Source organism: Cololabis saira, chromosome 11 (assembly GCF_033807715.1).
Source record: "Cololabis saira isolate AMF1-May2022 chromosome 11, fColSai1.1, whole genome shotgun sequence".
NCBI classification, from domain to species: domain Eukaryota; kingdom Metazoa; phylum Chordata; class Actinopteri; order Beloniformes; family Belonidae; genus Cololabis; species Cololabis saira.
This window is the reverse complement of record NC_084597.1, coordinates 228,240-242,916: the sequence shown is the minus strand read 5'-3', so window position 1 is coordinate 242,916 and position 14,677 is coordinate 228,240. Positions and strand designations below refer to the sequence as shown.

At 43.0% G+C, this 14,677-nt stretch overlaps 8 non-coding genes across 8 annotated transcripts; all 8 read left to right on the top strand.

The window, feature by feature from the left end:
- Positions 1 to 4,609: 4,609 nt before the first annotated feature.
- Positions 4,610 to 4,681, top strand: trnag-ucc (transfer RNA glycine (anticodon UCC)). Its single transcript has one exon. It is a non-coding gene; the product is annotated as a tRNA-Gly (tRNA).
- A 110-nt stretch (positions 4,682 to 4,791) lies between these two features.
- On the top strand, positions 4,792 to 4,863 carry trnaa-ugc (transfer RNA alanine (anticodon UGC)). Its single transcript has one exon. It is a non-coding gene; the product is annotated as a tRNA-Ala (tRNA).
- A 3,801-nt stretch (positions 4,864 to 8,664) lies between these two features.
- Positions 8,665 to 8,736, top strand: trnag-ucc (transfer RNA glycine (anticodon UCC)). The gene has a single exon. It is a non-coding gene; the product is annotated as a tRNA-Gly (tRNA).
- Positions 8,737 to 8,846: 110 nt separating this feature from the next.
- Positions 8,847 to 8,918, top strand: trnaa-ugc (transfer RNA alanine (anticodon UGC)). Its single transcript has one exon. It is a non-coding gene; the product is annotated as a tRNA-Ala (tRNA).
- A 1,889-nt stretch (positions 8,919 to 10,807) lies between these two features.
- trnag-ucc (transfer RNA glycine (anticodon UCC)) lies at positions 10,808 to 10,879 on the top strand. The gene has a single exon. It is a non-coding gene; the product is annotated as a tRNA-Gly (tRNA).
- A 110-nt stretch (positions 10,880 to 10,989) lies between these two features.
- Positions 10,990 to 11,061, top strand: trnaa-ugc (transfer RNA alanine (anticodon UGC)). The gene has a single exon. It is a non-coding gene; the product is annotated as a tRNA-Ala (tRNA).
- A 1,857-nt stretch (positions 11,062 to 12,918) lies between these two features.
- trnag-ucc (transfer RNA glycine (anticodon UCC)) lies at positions 12,919 to 12,990 on the top strand. Its single transcript has one exon. It is a non-coding gene; the product is annotated as a tRNA-Gly (tRNA).
- Positions 12,991 to 13,100: 110 nt separating this feature from the next.
- Positions 13,101 to 13,172, top strand: trnaa-ugc (transfer RNA alanine (anticodon UGC)). Its single transcript has one exon. It is a non-coding gene; the product is annotated as a tRNA-Ala (tRNA).
- Positions 13,173 to 14,677: the final 1,505 nt, after the last annotated feature.

Below are 14,677 nucleotides of genomic sequence, written 5' to 3'. Positions count from 1 at the left end.
TTGTAGAGATTTGATCATTTGTCCTTACACGTGCCTTGGGAGAGCTGTATAATATTTTTATCCAGTCAATGAAAGATTCGCCAAATCCAAATTTATGCAAAGTTGCCAATAGAAACTTCCAATTTACCTTATCAAATGCTTTTTCCGCGTCTAAGGATATAATAGTAGTCTCCTGTTTATTGATACTCGAATAGTCTATAATATTTAATAATCTGCGAATATTAGTAGACGAATGTCTACCTTTAATGAAGCCTGTTTGATCCGGATGTATAATAGAAGGGGTGACTCTTTTCAGACGTTCAGTAATGGCCTTGCTAATTATTTTAAGGTCTACATTTATCAATGAAATTGGGCGGTAGCTCGATGGGAGCAAGGGATCCTTGTCCGGTTTTAATAAAAGACTAATATTAGCAGAGTTCATATTTAAGGGTAAGCTTTTATTTTCCCTAGCATTTAGAATCATTTTATAAAATGTTGGTGCTAATATACTCCAGAATTCCTTGTAAAATTCAGCTGGGAAACCATCTGGGCCCGGAGCTTTATTATTGGGCATATGTTGAAGAGCTTCATGGAGTTCTCCTATTGAGAGCGGTGAGTCTAAATTCATAACCTGTTCCTGATGTAACTTCGGCAGATTAATGTCTCCAAGAAACTCATTAATGGATTGATCAGATGGTTCAATTTGTGACGAGTATAATTTATAGTAAAAGTCTCTAAAGACTGAATTTATTAAACAGGGGTCATGTGTAACTCCCCCTGACTGGTCCTTAATGGATGTTATGGTTGTTTTTTCTTTGTTTATTTTTAATTGATTGGCTAAGTATTTTCCCGATCTGTTAGCATGTGCAAAGTTTTCCAGGCGAAGCCTTTGTACTAGAAACTGCGTTTTTGCGTCAATTATTTTATTTAATTCTATTTTAGTTTTCCTTATTCTGTTAAGGATACGTTCGTCTGCAGAGGTCTGGAAGGCCTCCTCTAGCGTCTTTATTTCACACTCTAATTCTTTTGTTTTTAAGTTGTCTTTTTTTTTCTTATTTGAAGAAAAGGAAATTATTTTGCCTCGCATTACTGCTTTTCCTGCTTCCCATAGAACGCTCGCTGATATTTCCGGCTGGTCGTTATTTTGTAAAAATATATCCCATTCTTTCTTAAAAAAATTAATAAAGTCGGGGTCTTTGAGCAATGATGTATTAAATCTCCAAACTTTGGAGGATGATACGCTCCCCCTCTTCCCCAGAGTGAAAGAAACAGGTGCGTGATCGCTAATAATGATTGGGTGAATTTGTGATTCTGAGATATCTCTCATCAGAGAGCTACTGACTAAAAAATAATCTAACCTAGAATATGAGTGATGAACGGCTGAGAAAAAAGTGTAGTTCCTAAGGGTTGGGTGTAGAGAGCGCCATGTATCGCAAAGACCCAGATCATTCATGTATTGCTTAACAATACTTGCTGACTGCCAACTCCTGTGTCCGCCTGCATTACTGAGCCTGTCCACTCCAGGGTCCAGAACCATGTTGAAGTCTCCTCCGATGATGACTGTGTTGTCTAGGTGAGCAGAAAGTGAGGTGAAAAAAGAGTGAAAAAACGAGGAGTCATCAACATTTGGACCATATACATTAGAAATACATAAATTCAAGCTTTGAATTTGCAAGACTAAAATTAAATATCTACCCTCTGAGTCAATGTGAGTGTCCTTTACGGTGAAATTTACTCTTTTATTAATGAGAATTGCTACCCCTCTTTGTCTGGAGTTGTAACAGGCGCAGAAAACATGCGGAAATTGTGCCGTGGCCAATGCATCTACCGAAGCTTTAACTAAATGAGTTTCTTGCAGTAGGACAATGTCTGCCTGCAGAGTTTGTATATGGTTAAGAAGTTTTAATCTCTTTGCCGTGTTCCCGGCTCCGTTTACGTTCCAGGTGACAAACTTTAATTTATCCATAATCCAATCATTGAAAGTAACATTATATGTAAGTGGTAATGTTGCATGAAAAGCTGTTGTATGTGTGTGTGCCATGTTATTCTAGATGTGTGAAATGTGTGTTTGTACCAATTTACCAAACCGAGAAAGAAAGTGCAGCAGAGTGGGACATAGAGGGAAAAAAGAAAAAAAAAGGGGAAAGGGAGTGAGGTGGGGGGGAGGGAGATAATTCTAAACATGATAGAAAAAGAAATAGAGAAAGTAAAAAAAAGAGAGAGAAAGGCAATCACCAGTGTGAGCCTATAACTTACCGAGACTAGCAGAGCAAGAATTATTAATACATTAATATATGCCGAGAATATTTTATGAAACTATATCTAATCTAATCACCAAGTGTTTATGTAACTATATCTAACCTAATCACCAGTTAGTAAGAAAGAAAGAGAGGAAAAGAAAGTAAATTTTGTACTCATCCTTTTTTAGAAGAGCCAGGGCGTGATGTTGGAGTCGCGGTACAGTTGTCCGTTCACGTACAGCTTGTCCACGGTGATGACAGCACGAGATCCCTCCGTCATGAACCTCCTCCGGACCGGGAAGAGGACTCGGCGACGGTCCAGGATCTCCCGGGGGAACTGGTCGTTCACGGAGAACGGCAATCCGCGTAGCTGTGGCCCCCTTCTTCTCACAAGCTCTTTGTCTTTATAGTGTTCGAATTTAGCAACAATGGGCCTGGGTCTCTGGGCTTCGGGTCTTCTTCCTCCTAGGCGATGGACGCGGTGAAACGTGATGGAGTTCGCCAGGTCTTCTGGAAGCTTCAGGTGGTTCCGGATGAAATCCTGGACGGATTGTTCAGGATCTTCATCAGGTTTTTCCGGGATCCCCGAGAACACCAAGTTGTCCCTCATGGAACGAGCTTGAAGGTCTAAAACGGCCTCCTTTAAAGATTTATTTTCATTTTGGAGTCGGCTAAAACCCTCTGACATGGATTTCATCGACTTCTTCAGATTGGTGTTTTCAGCCATCAATTTTTCCACCTGCTGGTTACCGTATTCCACAGCTTCTCTTAATGACTGGAATTCCTTGTGCAGGACTTCCACCAGGGATAAACGGGAGTCATGGGAGGCCAAGCGGGTGTCAATGGACCTCAGAATGTCCTCGGTGGTATTTCCTGGAGGAGAAATTGCTCCAGGGGAATCCTCAGGACGGCAACGCTTCGGCGTGGAGGAAGCGCCGGAGGACGCGCCCCCAGACTTCTTCACCATGACAAATCTCTCAAAATACTCGTCTATAGATGCGTCTAAAGATTCGCTTTGCTCCAGGTTGGGTTCGGAATTATATAATCTAACTATAAACTACCCTTTCGTTATTTTAAACTGAGAATATAATCGTTTTTAAAGCATTTATTGAAAACGAAAGTATTACCTCGCCATGTTGGATTCTGCTACCTCGTTCTCGCGATACTACCACATCTCGTGGTGCGTTCGCTGCTGCTGGGAATCTCTCCTCTGCTGCTGGGAATCTCCTCTGCTAAGAACAGGAAACCGAGGCTTCAATTCACTCACTCAGGTTCACCAAATTTGGACAACAGAAGTTTGGGAAAAGGTTGCCTGGTATGATGAGTCTCAATATCGGCTGCGACATTCTGATGGTATGGTCATAATTTGCCATCACAACATGAAAGCATGGATCCATCCTGCCTTGTATCAACGGTTCAGGCTGGTGGTGGTGGTGGTGTAACGGTTTGGGGGATATTTTTATGGCACACTACCAATTTAACATTGGGCCAATGCCACAGCCTACCTGAGTATTGTTGCCGACCATGTCCATCCCTTTATGACCGCAGTGTACCCATTTTCTGATGGCTACTTCCAGCAGGATAACGCGACGTGTCATAAAGCCCGAATCATCTCAGAACGGTTTGTTGAACATGACAATGAGTTCACTGTCCTCAAATGGCCTCCACAGTCACCAGATCTCAAACCAATAGAACACCTTTGGAATGTGGTGGAACGGGAGATTCACATCATGGATGTGCAGCCGACAAATCTGCAGCAACTGCGTGATGCCATCATGTCAATATGGACCAAATTCTCTGAGGAATGTTTCCAGTACCTTGTTAAATCAATGCCACGAAGGATTAAGGCAGTTCTGAAGGGAAAAGGGCGTCCAACCCGGTACTAGCAAGGTGTACCTATTAAAGTGACCATTGATTGTATATAGACTCATGTCTAACCTTCAGGACCCCATTGTTCAAAAGCAATCCAGCAAGATTGATCCAGTGGGGCTCAAAGAAGCAGGATCCTGAAATCTGGTTGTTTCAAGTAAAGGTGAATAAGTATATATCCAGTTTACAATCAGCCCATGGATTTAAACGCTTTATTCTGGCTAATCAAATTTACCCTCTCTGTTTAAAGGTTAGGAGGAGTTATGCAACATTGCCACCTTCGGAATTTCACGCAGACAGTCCAGGTAATAATTCACCCTGAAGTCAAGAAAAGCACTGATGTCCAAGTTAATTCAAAACAGAGCAAAGCAAAGCAGCAGCATTGTTGAGGTTAGGGTCCCCCAGCATCTAGTCATCTAGTCCTGCATTTTGCTGCAAAGCGGACAGACAAACCTCAGTCCCATTGAAAACCGGATTTGCCCTGTGTTGCGGAAATTATGACGTTTATGTGCCAAATCTGTGCGATGGTGGTATAGTGGTGAGCATAGCTGCCTTCCAAGCAGTTGACCCGGGTTCGATTCCCGGCCATCGCAGCACTACATTTGTGAAAAATCTGAATTTTCACAGTTCATCAGAGTTCGTTCTCTGGATTTCGTAACTCTTAGAACTTCCTGTCTTCGTGTCTTCAAGACAACCCCCTGAAGGGGATGTAGCTCAGTGGTAGAGCGCATGCTTTGCATGTATGAGGCCCCGGGTTCAATCCCCGGCATCTCCATTATTTGTGTTAATAAACCACACGACGTAAGAAAGAGTAATCAGCAACACTGATTGTTCCATAAAGGATGAATTATGTTCACAGTTAGACAAACTCACAAGATGAATTGGTCTTGGTGCTTGCTATTGAACATCAATGCCTTCAAAAAGCTTTAATGGTCATGAGGAATATATATGGGACACATACATATGTATGCATTTACACTCACCGGCCACTTTATTAGGCAAAATAACTGCTCCAACTGCTCTTCGACGAAAACTTCTAACCAGCCAATCACATGGCAGCAAATCAACGCAATTAGGCACGTAGACATGGTCAAGAGAATCTCCTGTAGTTCAAACCAAACATCCGAATGAGGAGTACAGTGAGTTAAGTGACTTTGAACGTGGCATGGTTATTGGTAACAGACGGGCTGGTCTGAGTATTTCAGAACCTGCCGATCTACTGGGATTTTCCCGCAAAAACCTTTCTGGGGTTCACAGAGAGTCGTCGGAAAAAGAGAAAATATCCAGTGGGCGGTAGTTCCTTGGGGGCAAATGCCTTGTGGATGTCAGAGGTCAGAAGAGAATGGCTAGACTGGTTGTAGCTGATAGAAAGGCAACAGTAACTCAAATAACCACTGGTTACAACCGAGGTATGCCGAAGGGCATCTCTGAATGCACAACACATCGAACCTTGAGGCGGATGGGCCACAGCAGCAGAACCACACTGGGTACCACTCCTGTCAGCTAAGAACAGGAAACCGAGGCTTCAATTCACTCACTCAGGTTCACCAAATTTGGACAACAGAAGTTTGGAAAAAGGTTGCCTGGTATGATGAGTCTCAATATCGGCTGCGACATTCTGATGGTATGGTCAGAATTTGCCATCACAACATGAAAGCATGGATCCATCCTGCCTTGTATCAACGGTTCAGGCTGGTGGTGGTGGTGGTGGTGTAACGGTTTGGGGGATATTTTTATGGCACACTACCAATTTAACATTGGGCCAATGCCACAGCCTACCTGAGTATTGTTGCCGACCATGTCCATCCCTTTATGACCGCAGTGTACCCATTTTCTGATGGCTACTTCCAGCAGGATAACGCGACGTGTCATAAAGCCCGAATCATCTCAGAACGGTTTGTTGAACATGACAATGAGTTCACTGTCCTCAAATGGCCTCCACAGTCACCAGATCTCAAACCAATAGAACACCTTTGGAATGTGGTGGAACGGGAGATTCACATCATGGATGTGCAGCCGACAAATCTGCAGCAACTGCGTGATGCCATCATGTCAATATGGACCAAATTCTCTGAGGAATGTTTCCAGTACCTTGTTAAATCAATGCCACGAAGGATTAAGGCAGTTCTGAAGGGAAAAGGGCGTCCAACCCGGTACTAGCAAGGTGTACCTATTAAAGTGACCATTGATTGTATATAGGCCCAATCCCAAACTCCACCCTAAACCCTCAAACCCTGAGCCCTCACAGACTTTCAGTGACGTCAGCGTCACGTGATCAAGTGTGAGAGGGTGTGAGGGCTCCAAATGGTATAAATAGGAATGGGACACACTTAGCAGAAACCGGAAACAAGTCAGATAAAAACGTCTGTTTTTTTGGGGGTTTTTTTCAATAAACTTTATTTAAAATTTCAATTTACAAAATTCCTAGTCAGATCAAAATGTTACGTACCGGTATTATAAGTTTGGGAATGATCATCCGGATGTTTGAAAACAAAGTGGAAGCCTATATAAAGGAGCATAAAATTCAACAAAGAACACAATTTAAACATGCGCACAGTACAATATGTATTTCCTTGTTAACATTGTCTTTCTTTCAATCTACCCATACCAGCACATCCAGTATGCCAGGATCAATCGCAGAGTAATTTCTTTTTTGTAAGCGCGTGTAAACTGAGTTAAATATTCCAGCTGTGTTATGACCATCTAATATTACTTCCATTTTTCAGCATGATGTCATTTCATTTTTGTAAGAGAGCGTATAAATTGATGGTAACCTGAGCTAAATATTACAGTTATCTTATTACTATTTACTGCAACGTTTTTTGTTCAACTTGCTGAAATTGTTTAAATTTTGTGGTCATAAATAAATGAATAACCAAATTACTGCCTGACTTGTTTGTGTTGGATCTAAAACTATCTTGCTAGTATTTACATGTATGCATTTCTGTTAACATAGGGAATCTTAATTCAAACATTGTACTCAGATTAAAGAAAAGCAAGTCTTGTTTATTCAACTGAGGATTTGTCTAATACAGTGCTTCTCAATCCTGGTCCTGGTCCCTGTCCTGCATGTTTTAGATGTTTCCCTGCACCAACACAGCTGATTCTAATTAAAGGTCCTCATTAGCTTGTCACCAAGGTCTGCACAGCTCTGTTGATGACACAGGTACATTTATCACGGTGTGCTGAAGCAGGGTAGCATCTAAAACATGCAGGACTGGGGCCCACGAGGAACAGGATTGAAAAACACTGGTCTAATATAAAATGAAAACAAATGAAATTGAACCTCAAATTATGAATGAAAAAATTTGTCCTCCATCTTCCCACAAATGTCAATTAACTTAGATAACTGGTCATCCCTCTTCCTTTCCCTCTCCTCCTCCTTTTCATCCAGCTCCCTCAGCCTCTTTTCCTGTCTTTAGTGTTGAAGAAAGTCCAAAACTTCATTTGTCCTTTTTTTGGATTTCTTTCCTCCGTTTGAATGAATGAATGAGTGAATGAAAAACTTTATTTCGAACATGCTCAAAAAAAGAAAAGAGGAAAAAAAAAAAAAAAAAAAAAAATATATATATATATATTTTTTTTTTAATTTATATATATATATATATATATATATATATATATATATATATATATATATATATATATATATATATATATATATATATATAGACCAAAGAACAATAGTTAAATAATATGTTTGTTGGTCGCTCCCTGTTTGTAAAGGAAATAATAGGGCCGTTGAAAAATCATCACGGGACAACAGTTTCTGAATTTAAATCACCAGTGATATGTATTTATATTTACAGGTGAACTTTCTTCTCGCAGTCTCACATGGTTCCTTTTCCTCCGCCCCCTGTTTTGTTTACATTCTCCCTGGTAACCTCCTTTCATGTCACAACGCAATGAACTGTGGGTAATTCCCTTTCCCAGAGTGTGCTGGGATGCTGACTTGCGGGAAGGGGGCAGTAAGGGCTCAAAATGGCTGCCGGGAGCCCTCGCGCACTTAACCACTTGAGGAATGGGACAGCCTTAAGCCCTTACGCAAGGTGCGGGAGCGCGCACGTAAGTCTACGAGTCTGCGAGGGTGGAGATTGGGATTGGGCCATAGACTCATGTCTAACCTTCAGGACCCCATTGTTCAAAAGCAATCCAGCAAGATTGATCCAGTGGGGCTCAAAGAAGCAGGATCCTGAAATCTGGTTGTTTCAAGTAAAGGTGAATAAGTATATATCCAGTTTACAATCAGCCCATGGATTTAAACGCTTTATTCTGGCTAATCAAATTTACCCTCTCTGTTTAAAGGTTAGGAGGAGTTATGCAACATTGCCACCTTCGGAATTTCACGCAGACAGTCCAGGTAATAATTCACCCTGAAGTCAAGAAAAGCACTGATGTCCAAGTTAATTCAAAACAGAGCAAAGCAAAGCAGCAGCATTGTTGAGGTTAGGGTCCCCCAGCATCTAGTCATCTAGTCCTGCATTTTGCTGCAAAGCGGACAGACAAACCTCAGTCCCATTGAAAACCGGATTTGCCCTGTGTTGCGGAAATTATGACGTTTATGTGCCAAATCTGTGCGATGGTGGTATAGTGGTGAGCATAGCTGCCTTCCAAGCAGTTGACCCGGGTTGGATTCCCGGCCATCGCAGCACTACTTTTGTGAAAAATCTGAATTTTCACAGTTCATCAGAGTTCGTTCTCTGGATTTCGTAACTCTTAGAACTTCCTGTCTTCGTGTCTTCAAGACAACCCCCTGAAGGGGATGTAGCTCAGTGGTAGAGCGCATGCTTTGCATGTATGAGGCCCCGGGTTCAATCCCCGGCATCTCCATTATTTGTGTTAATAAACCACACGACGTAAGAAAGAGTAATCAGCAACACTGATTGTTCCATAAAGGATGAATTATGTTCACAGTTAGACAAACTCACAAGATGAATTGGTCTTGGTGCTTGCTATTGAACATCAATGCCTTCAAAAAGCTTTAATGGTCATGAGGAATATATATGGGACACATACATATGTATGCATTTACACTCACCGGCCACTTTATTAGGTAAAATAACTGCTCCAACTGCTCTTCGACGAAAACTTCTAACCAGCCAATCACATGGCAGCAAATCAACGCAATTAGGCACGTAGACATGGTCAAGAGAATCTCCTGTAGTTCAAACCAAACATCCGAATGAGGAGTACAGTGAGTTAAGTGACTTTGAACGTGGCATGGTTATTGGTAACAGACGGGCTGGTCTGAGTATTTCAGAACCTGCCGATCTACTGGGATTTTCCCGCAAAAACCTTTCTGGGGTTCACAGAGAGTCGTCGGAAAAAGAGAAAATATCCAGTGGGCGGTAGTTCCTTGGGGGCAAATGCCTTGTGGATGTCAGAGGTCAGAAGAGAATGGCTAGACTGGTTGTAGCTGATAGAAAGGCAACAGTAACTCAAATAACCACTGGTTACAACCGAGGTATGCCGAAGGGCATCTCTGAATGCACAACACATCGAACCTTGAGGCGGATGGGCCACAGCAGCAGAACCACACTGGGTACCACTCCTGTCAGCTAAGAACAGGAAACCGAGGCTTCAATTCACTCACTCAGGTTCACCAAATTTGGACAACAGAAGTTTGGAAAAAGGTTGCCTGGTATGATGAGTCTCAATATCGGCTGCGACATTCTGATGGTATGGTCAGAATTTGCCATCACAACATGAAAGCATGGATCCATCCTGCCTTGTATCAACGGTTCAGGCTGGTGGTGGTGGTGGTGGTGTAACGGTTTGGGGGATATTTTTATGGCACACTACCAATTTAACATTGGGCCAATGCCACAGCCTACCTGAGTATTGTTGCCGACCATGTCCATCCCTTTATGACCGCAGTGTACCCATTTTCTGATGGCTACTTCCAGCAGGATAACGCGACGTGTCATAAAGCCCGAATCATCTCAGAACGGTTTGTTGAACATGACAATGAGTTCACTGTCCTCAAATGGCCTCCACAGTCACCAGATCTCAAACCAATAGAACACCTTTGGAATGTGGTGGAACGGGAGATTCACATCATGGATGTGCAGCCGACAAATCTGCAGCAACTGCGTGATGCCATCATGTCAATATGGACCAAATTCTCTGAGGAATGTTTCCAGTACTTTGTTAAATCAATGCCACGAAGGATTAAGGCAGTTCTGAAGGGAAAAGGGCGTCCAACCCGGTACTAGCAAGGTGTACCTATTAAAGTGACCATTGATTGTATATAGACTCATGTCTAACCTTCAGGACCCCATTGTTCAAAAGCAATCCAGCAAGATTGATCCAGTGGGGCTCAAAGAAGCAGGATCCTGAAATCTGGTTGTTTCAAGTAAAGGTGAATAAGTATATATCCAGTTTACAATCAGCCCATGGATTTAAACGCTTTATTCTGGCTAATCAAATTTACCCTCTCTGTTTAAAGGTTAGGAGGAGTTATGCAACATTGCCACCTTCGGAATTTCACGCAGACAGTCCAGGTAATAATTCACCCTGAAGTCAAGAAAAGCACTGATGTCCAAGTTAATTCAAAACAGAGCAAAGCAAAGCAGCAGCATTGTTGAGGTTAGGGTCCCCCAGCATCTAGTCATCTAGTCCTGCATTTTGCTGCAAAGCGGACAGACAAACCTCAGTCCCATTGAAAACCGGATTTGCCCTGTGTTGCGGAAATTATGACGTTTATGTGCCAAATCTGTGCGATGGTGGTATAGTGGTGAGCATAGCTGCCTTCCAAGCAGTTGACCCGGGTTCGATTCCCGGCCATCGCAGCACTACTTTTGTGAAAAATCTGAATTTTCACAGTTCATCAGAGTTTGTTCTCTGGATTTCGTAACTCTTAGAACTTCCTGTCTTCGTGTCTTCAAGACAACCCCCTGAAGGGGATGTAGCTCAGTGGTAGAGCGCATGCTTTGCATGTATGAGGCCCCGGGTTCAATCCCCGGCATCTCCATTATTTGTGTTAATAAACCACACGACGTAAGAAAGAGTAATCAGCAACACTGATTGTTCCATAAAGGATGAATTATGTTCACAGTTAGACAAACTCACAAGATGAATTGGTCTTGGTGCTTGCTATTGAACATCAATGCCTTCAAAAAGCTTTAATGGTCATGAGGAATATATATGGGACACATACATATGTATGCATTTACACTCACCGGCCACTTTATTAGGTAAAATAACTGCTCCAACTGCTCTTCGACGAAAACTTCTAACCAGCCAATCACATGGCAGCAAATCAACGCAATTAGGCACGTAGACATGGTCAAGAGAATCTCCTGTAGTTCAAACCAAACATCCGAATGAGGAGTACAGTGAGTTAAGTGACTTTGAACGTGGCATGGTTATTGGTAACAGACGGGCTGGTCTGAGTATTTCAGAACCTGCCGATCTACTGGGATTTTCCCGCAAAAACCTTTCTGGGGTTCACAGAGAGTCGTCGGAAAAAGAGAAAATATCCAGTGGGCGGTAGTTCCTTGGGGGCAAATGCCTTGTGGATGTCAGAGGTCAGAAGAGAATGGCTAGACTGGTTGTAGCTGATAGAAAGGCAACAGTAACTCAAATAACCACTGGTTACAACCGAGGTATGCCGAAGGGCATCTCTGAATGCACAACACATCGAACCTTGAGGCGGATGGGCCACAGCAGCAGAACCACACTGGGTACCACTCCTGTCAGCTAAGAACAGGAAACCGAGGCTTCAATTCACTCACTCAGGTTCACCAAATTTGGACAACAGAAGTTTGGAAAAAGGTTGCCTGGTATGATGAGTCTCAATATCGGCTGCGACATTCTGATGGTATGGTCAGAATTTGGCATCACAACATGAAAGCATGGATCCATCCTGCCTTGTATCAACGGTTCAGGCTGGTGGTGGTGGTGGTGGTGTAACGGTTTGGGGGATATTTTTATGGCACACTACCAATTTAACATTGGGCCAATGCCACAGCCTACCTGAGTATTGTTGCCGACCATGTCCATCCCTTTATGACCGCAGTGTACCCATTTTCTGATGGCTACTTCCAGCAGGATAACGCGACGTGTCATAAAGCCCGAATCATCTCAGAACGGTTTGTTGAACATGACAATGAGTTCACTGTCCTCAAATGGCCTCCACAGTCACCAGATCTCAAACCAATAGAACACCTTTGGAATGTGGTGGAACGGGAGATTCACATCATGGATGTGCAGCCGACAAATCTGCAGCAACTGCGTGATGCCATCATGTCAATATGGACCAAATTCTCTGAGGAATGTTTCCAGTACCTTGTTAAATCAATGCCACGAAGGATTAAGGCAGTTCTGAAGGGAAAAGGGCGTCCAACCCGGTACTAGCAAGGTGTACCTATTAAAGTGACCATTGATTGTATATAGACTCATGTCTAACCTTCAGGACCCCATTGTTCAAAAGCAATCCAGCAAGATTGATCCAGTGGGGCTCAAAGAAGCAGGATCCTGAAATCTGGTTGTTTCAAGTAAAGGTGAATAAGTATATATCCAGTTTACAATCAGCCCATGGATTTAAACGCTTTATTCTGGCTAATCAAATTTACCCTCTCTGTTTAAAGGTTAGGAGGAGTTATGCAACATTGCCACCTTCGGAATTTCACGCAGACAGTCCAGGTAATAATTCACCCTGAAGTCAAGAAAAGCACTGATGTCCAAGTTAATTCAAAACAGAGCAAAGCAAAGCAGCAGCATTGTTAGGGTTAGGGTTGCTGCAAAGCGGACAGACAAACCTCAGTCCCATTGAAAACCGGATTTGCCCTGTGTTGCGGAAATTATGACGTTTATGTGCCAAATCTGTGCGATGGTGGTATAGTGGTGAGCATAGCTGCCTTCCAAGCAGTTGACCCGGGTTCGATTCCCGGCCATCGCAGCACTACTTTTGTGAGAAATCTGAATTTTCACAGTTCATCAGAGTTCGTTCTCTGGATTTCGTAACTCTTAGAACTTCCTGTCTTCGTGTCTTCAAGACAACCCCCTGAAGGGGATGTAGCTCAGTGGTAGAGCGCATGCTTTGCATGTATGAGGCCCCGGGTTCAATCCCCGGCATCTCCATTATTTGTGTTAATAAACCACACGACGTAAGAAAGAGTAATCAGCAACACTGATTGTTCCATAAAGGATGAATTATGTTCACAGTTAGACAAACTCACAAGATGAATTGGTCTTGGTGCTTGCTATTGAACATCAATGCCTTCAAAAAGCTTTAATGGTCATGAGGAATATATATGGGACACATACATATGTATGCATTTACACTCACCGGCCACTTTATTAGGTAAAATAACTGCTCCAACTGCTCTTCGACGAAAACTTCTAACCAGCCAATCACATGGCAGCAAATCAACGCAATTAGGCACGTAGACATGGTCAAGAGAATCTCCTGTAGTTCAAACCAAACATCCGAATGAGGAGTACAGTGAGTTAAGTGACTTTGAACGTGGCATGGTTATTGGTAACAGACGGGCTGGTCTGAGTATTTCAGAACCTGCCGATCTACTGGGATTTTCCCGCAAAAACCTTTCTGGGGTTCACAGAGAGTCGTCGGAAAAAGAGAAAATATCCAGTGGGCGGTAGTTCCTTGGGGGCAAATGCCTTGTGGATGTCAGAGGTCAGAAGAGAATGGCTAGACTGGTTGTAGCTGATAGAAAGGCAACAGTAACTCAAATAACCACTGGTTACAACCGAGGTATGCCGAAGGGCATCTCTGAATGCACAACACATCGAACCTTGAGGCGGATGGGCCACAGCAGCAGAACCACACTGGGTACCACTCCTGTCAGCTAAGAACAGGAAACCGAGGCTTCAATTCACTCACTCAGGTTCACCAAATTTGGACAACAGAAGTTTGGAAAAAGGTTGCCTGGTATGATGAGTCTCAATATCGGCTGCGACATTCTGATGGTATGGTCAGAATTTGGCATCACAACATGAAAGCATGGATCCATCCTGCCTTGTATCAACGGTTCAGGCTGGTGGTGGTGGTGGTGGTGTAACGGTTTGGGGGATATTTTTATGGCACACTACCAATTTAACATTGGGCCAATGCCACAGCCTACCTGAGTATTGTTGCCGACCATGTCCATCCCTTTATGACCGCAGTGTACCCATTTTCTGATGGCTACTTCCAGCAGGATAACGCGACGTGTCATAAAGCCCGAATCATCTCAGAACGGTTTGTTGAACATGACAATGAGTTCACTGTCCTCAAATGGCCTCCACAGTCACCAGATCTCAAACCAATAGAACACCTTTGGAATGTGGTGGAACGGGAGATTCACATCATGGATGTGCAGCCGACAAATCTGCAGCAACTGCGTGATGCCATCATGTCAATATGGACCAAATTCTCTGAGGAATGTTTCCAGTACCTTGTTAAATCAATGCCACGAAGGATTAAGGCAGTTCTGAAGGGAAAAGGGCGTCCAACCCGGTACTAGCAAGGTGTACCTATTAAAGTGACCATTGATTGTATATAGACTCATGTCTAACCTTCAGGACCCCATTGTTCAAAAGCAATCCAGCAAGATTGATCCAGTGGGGCTCAAAGAAGCAGGATC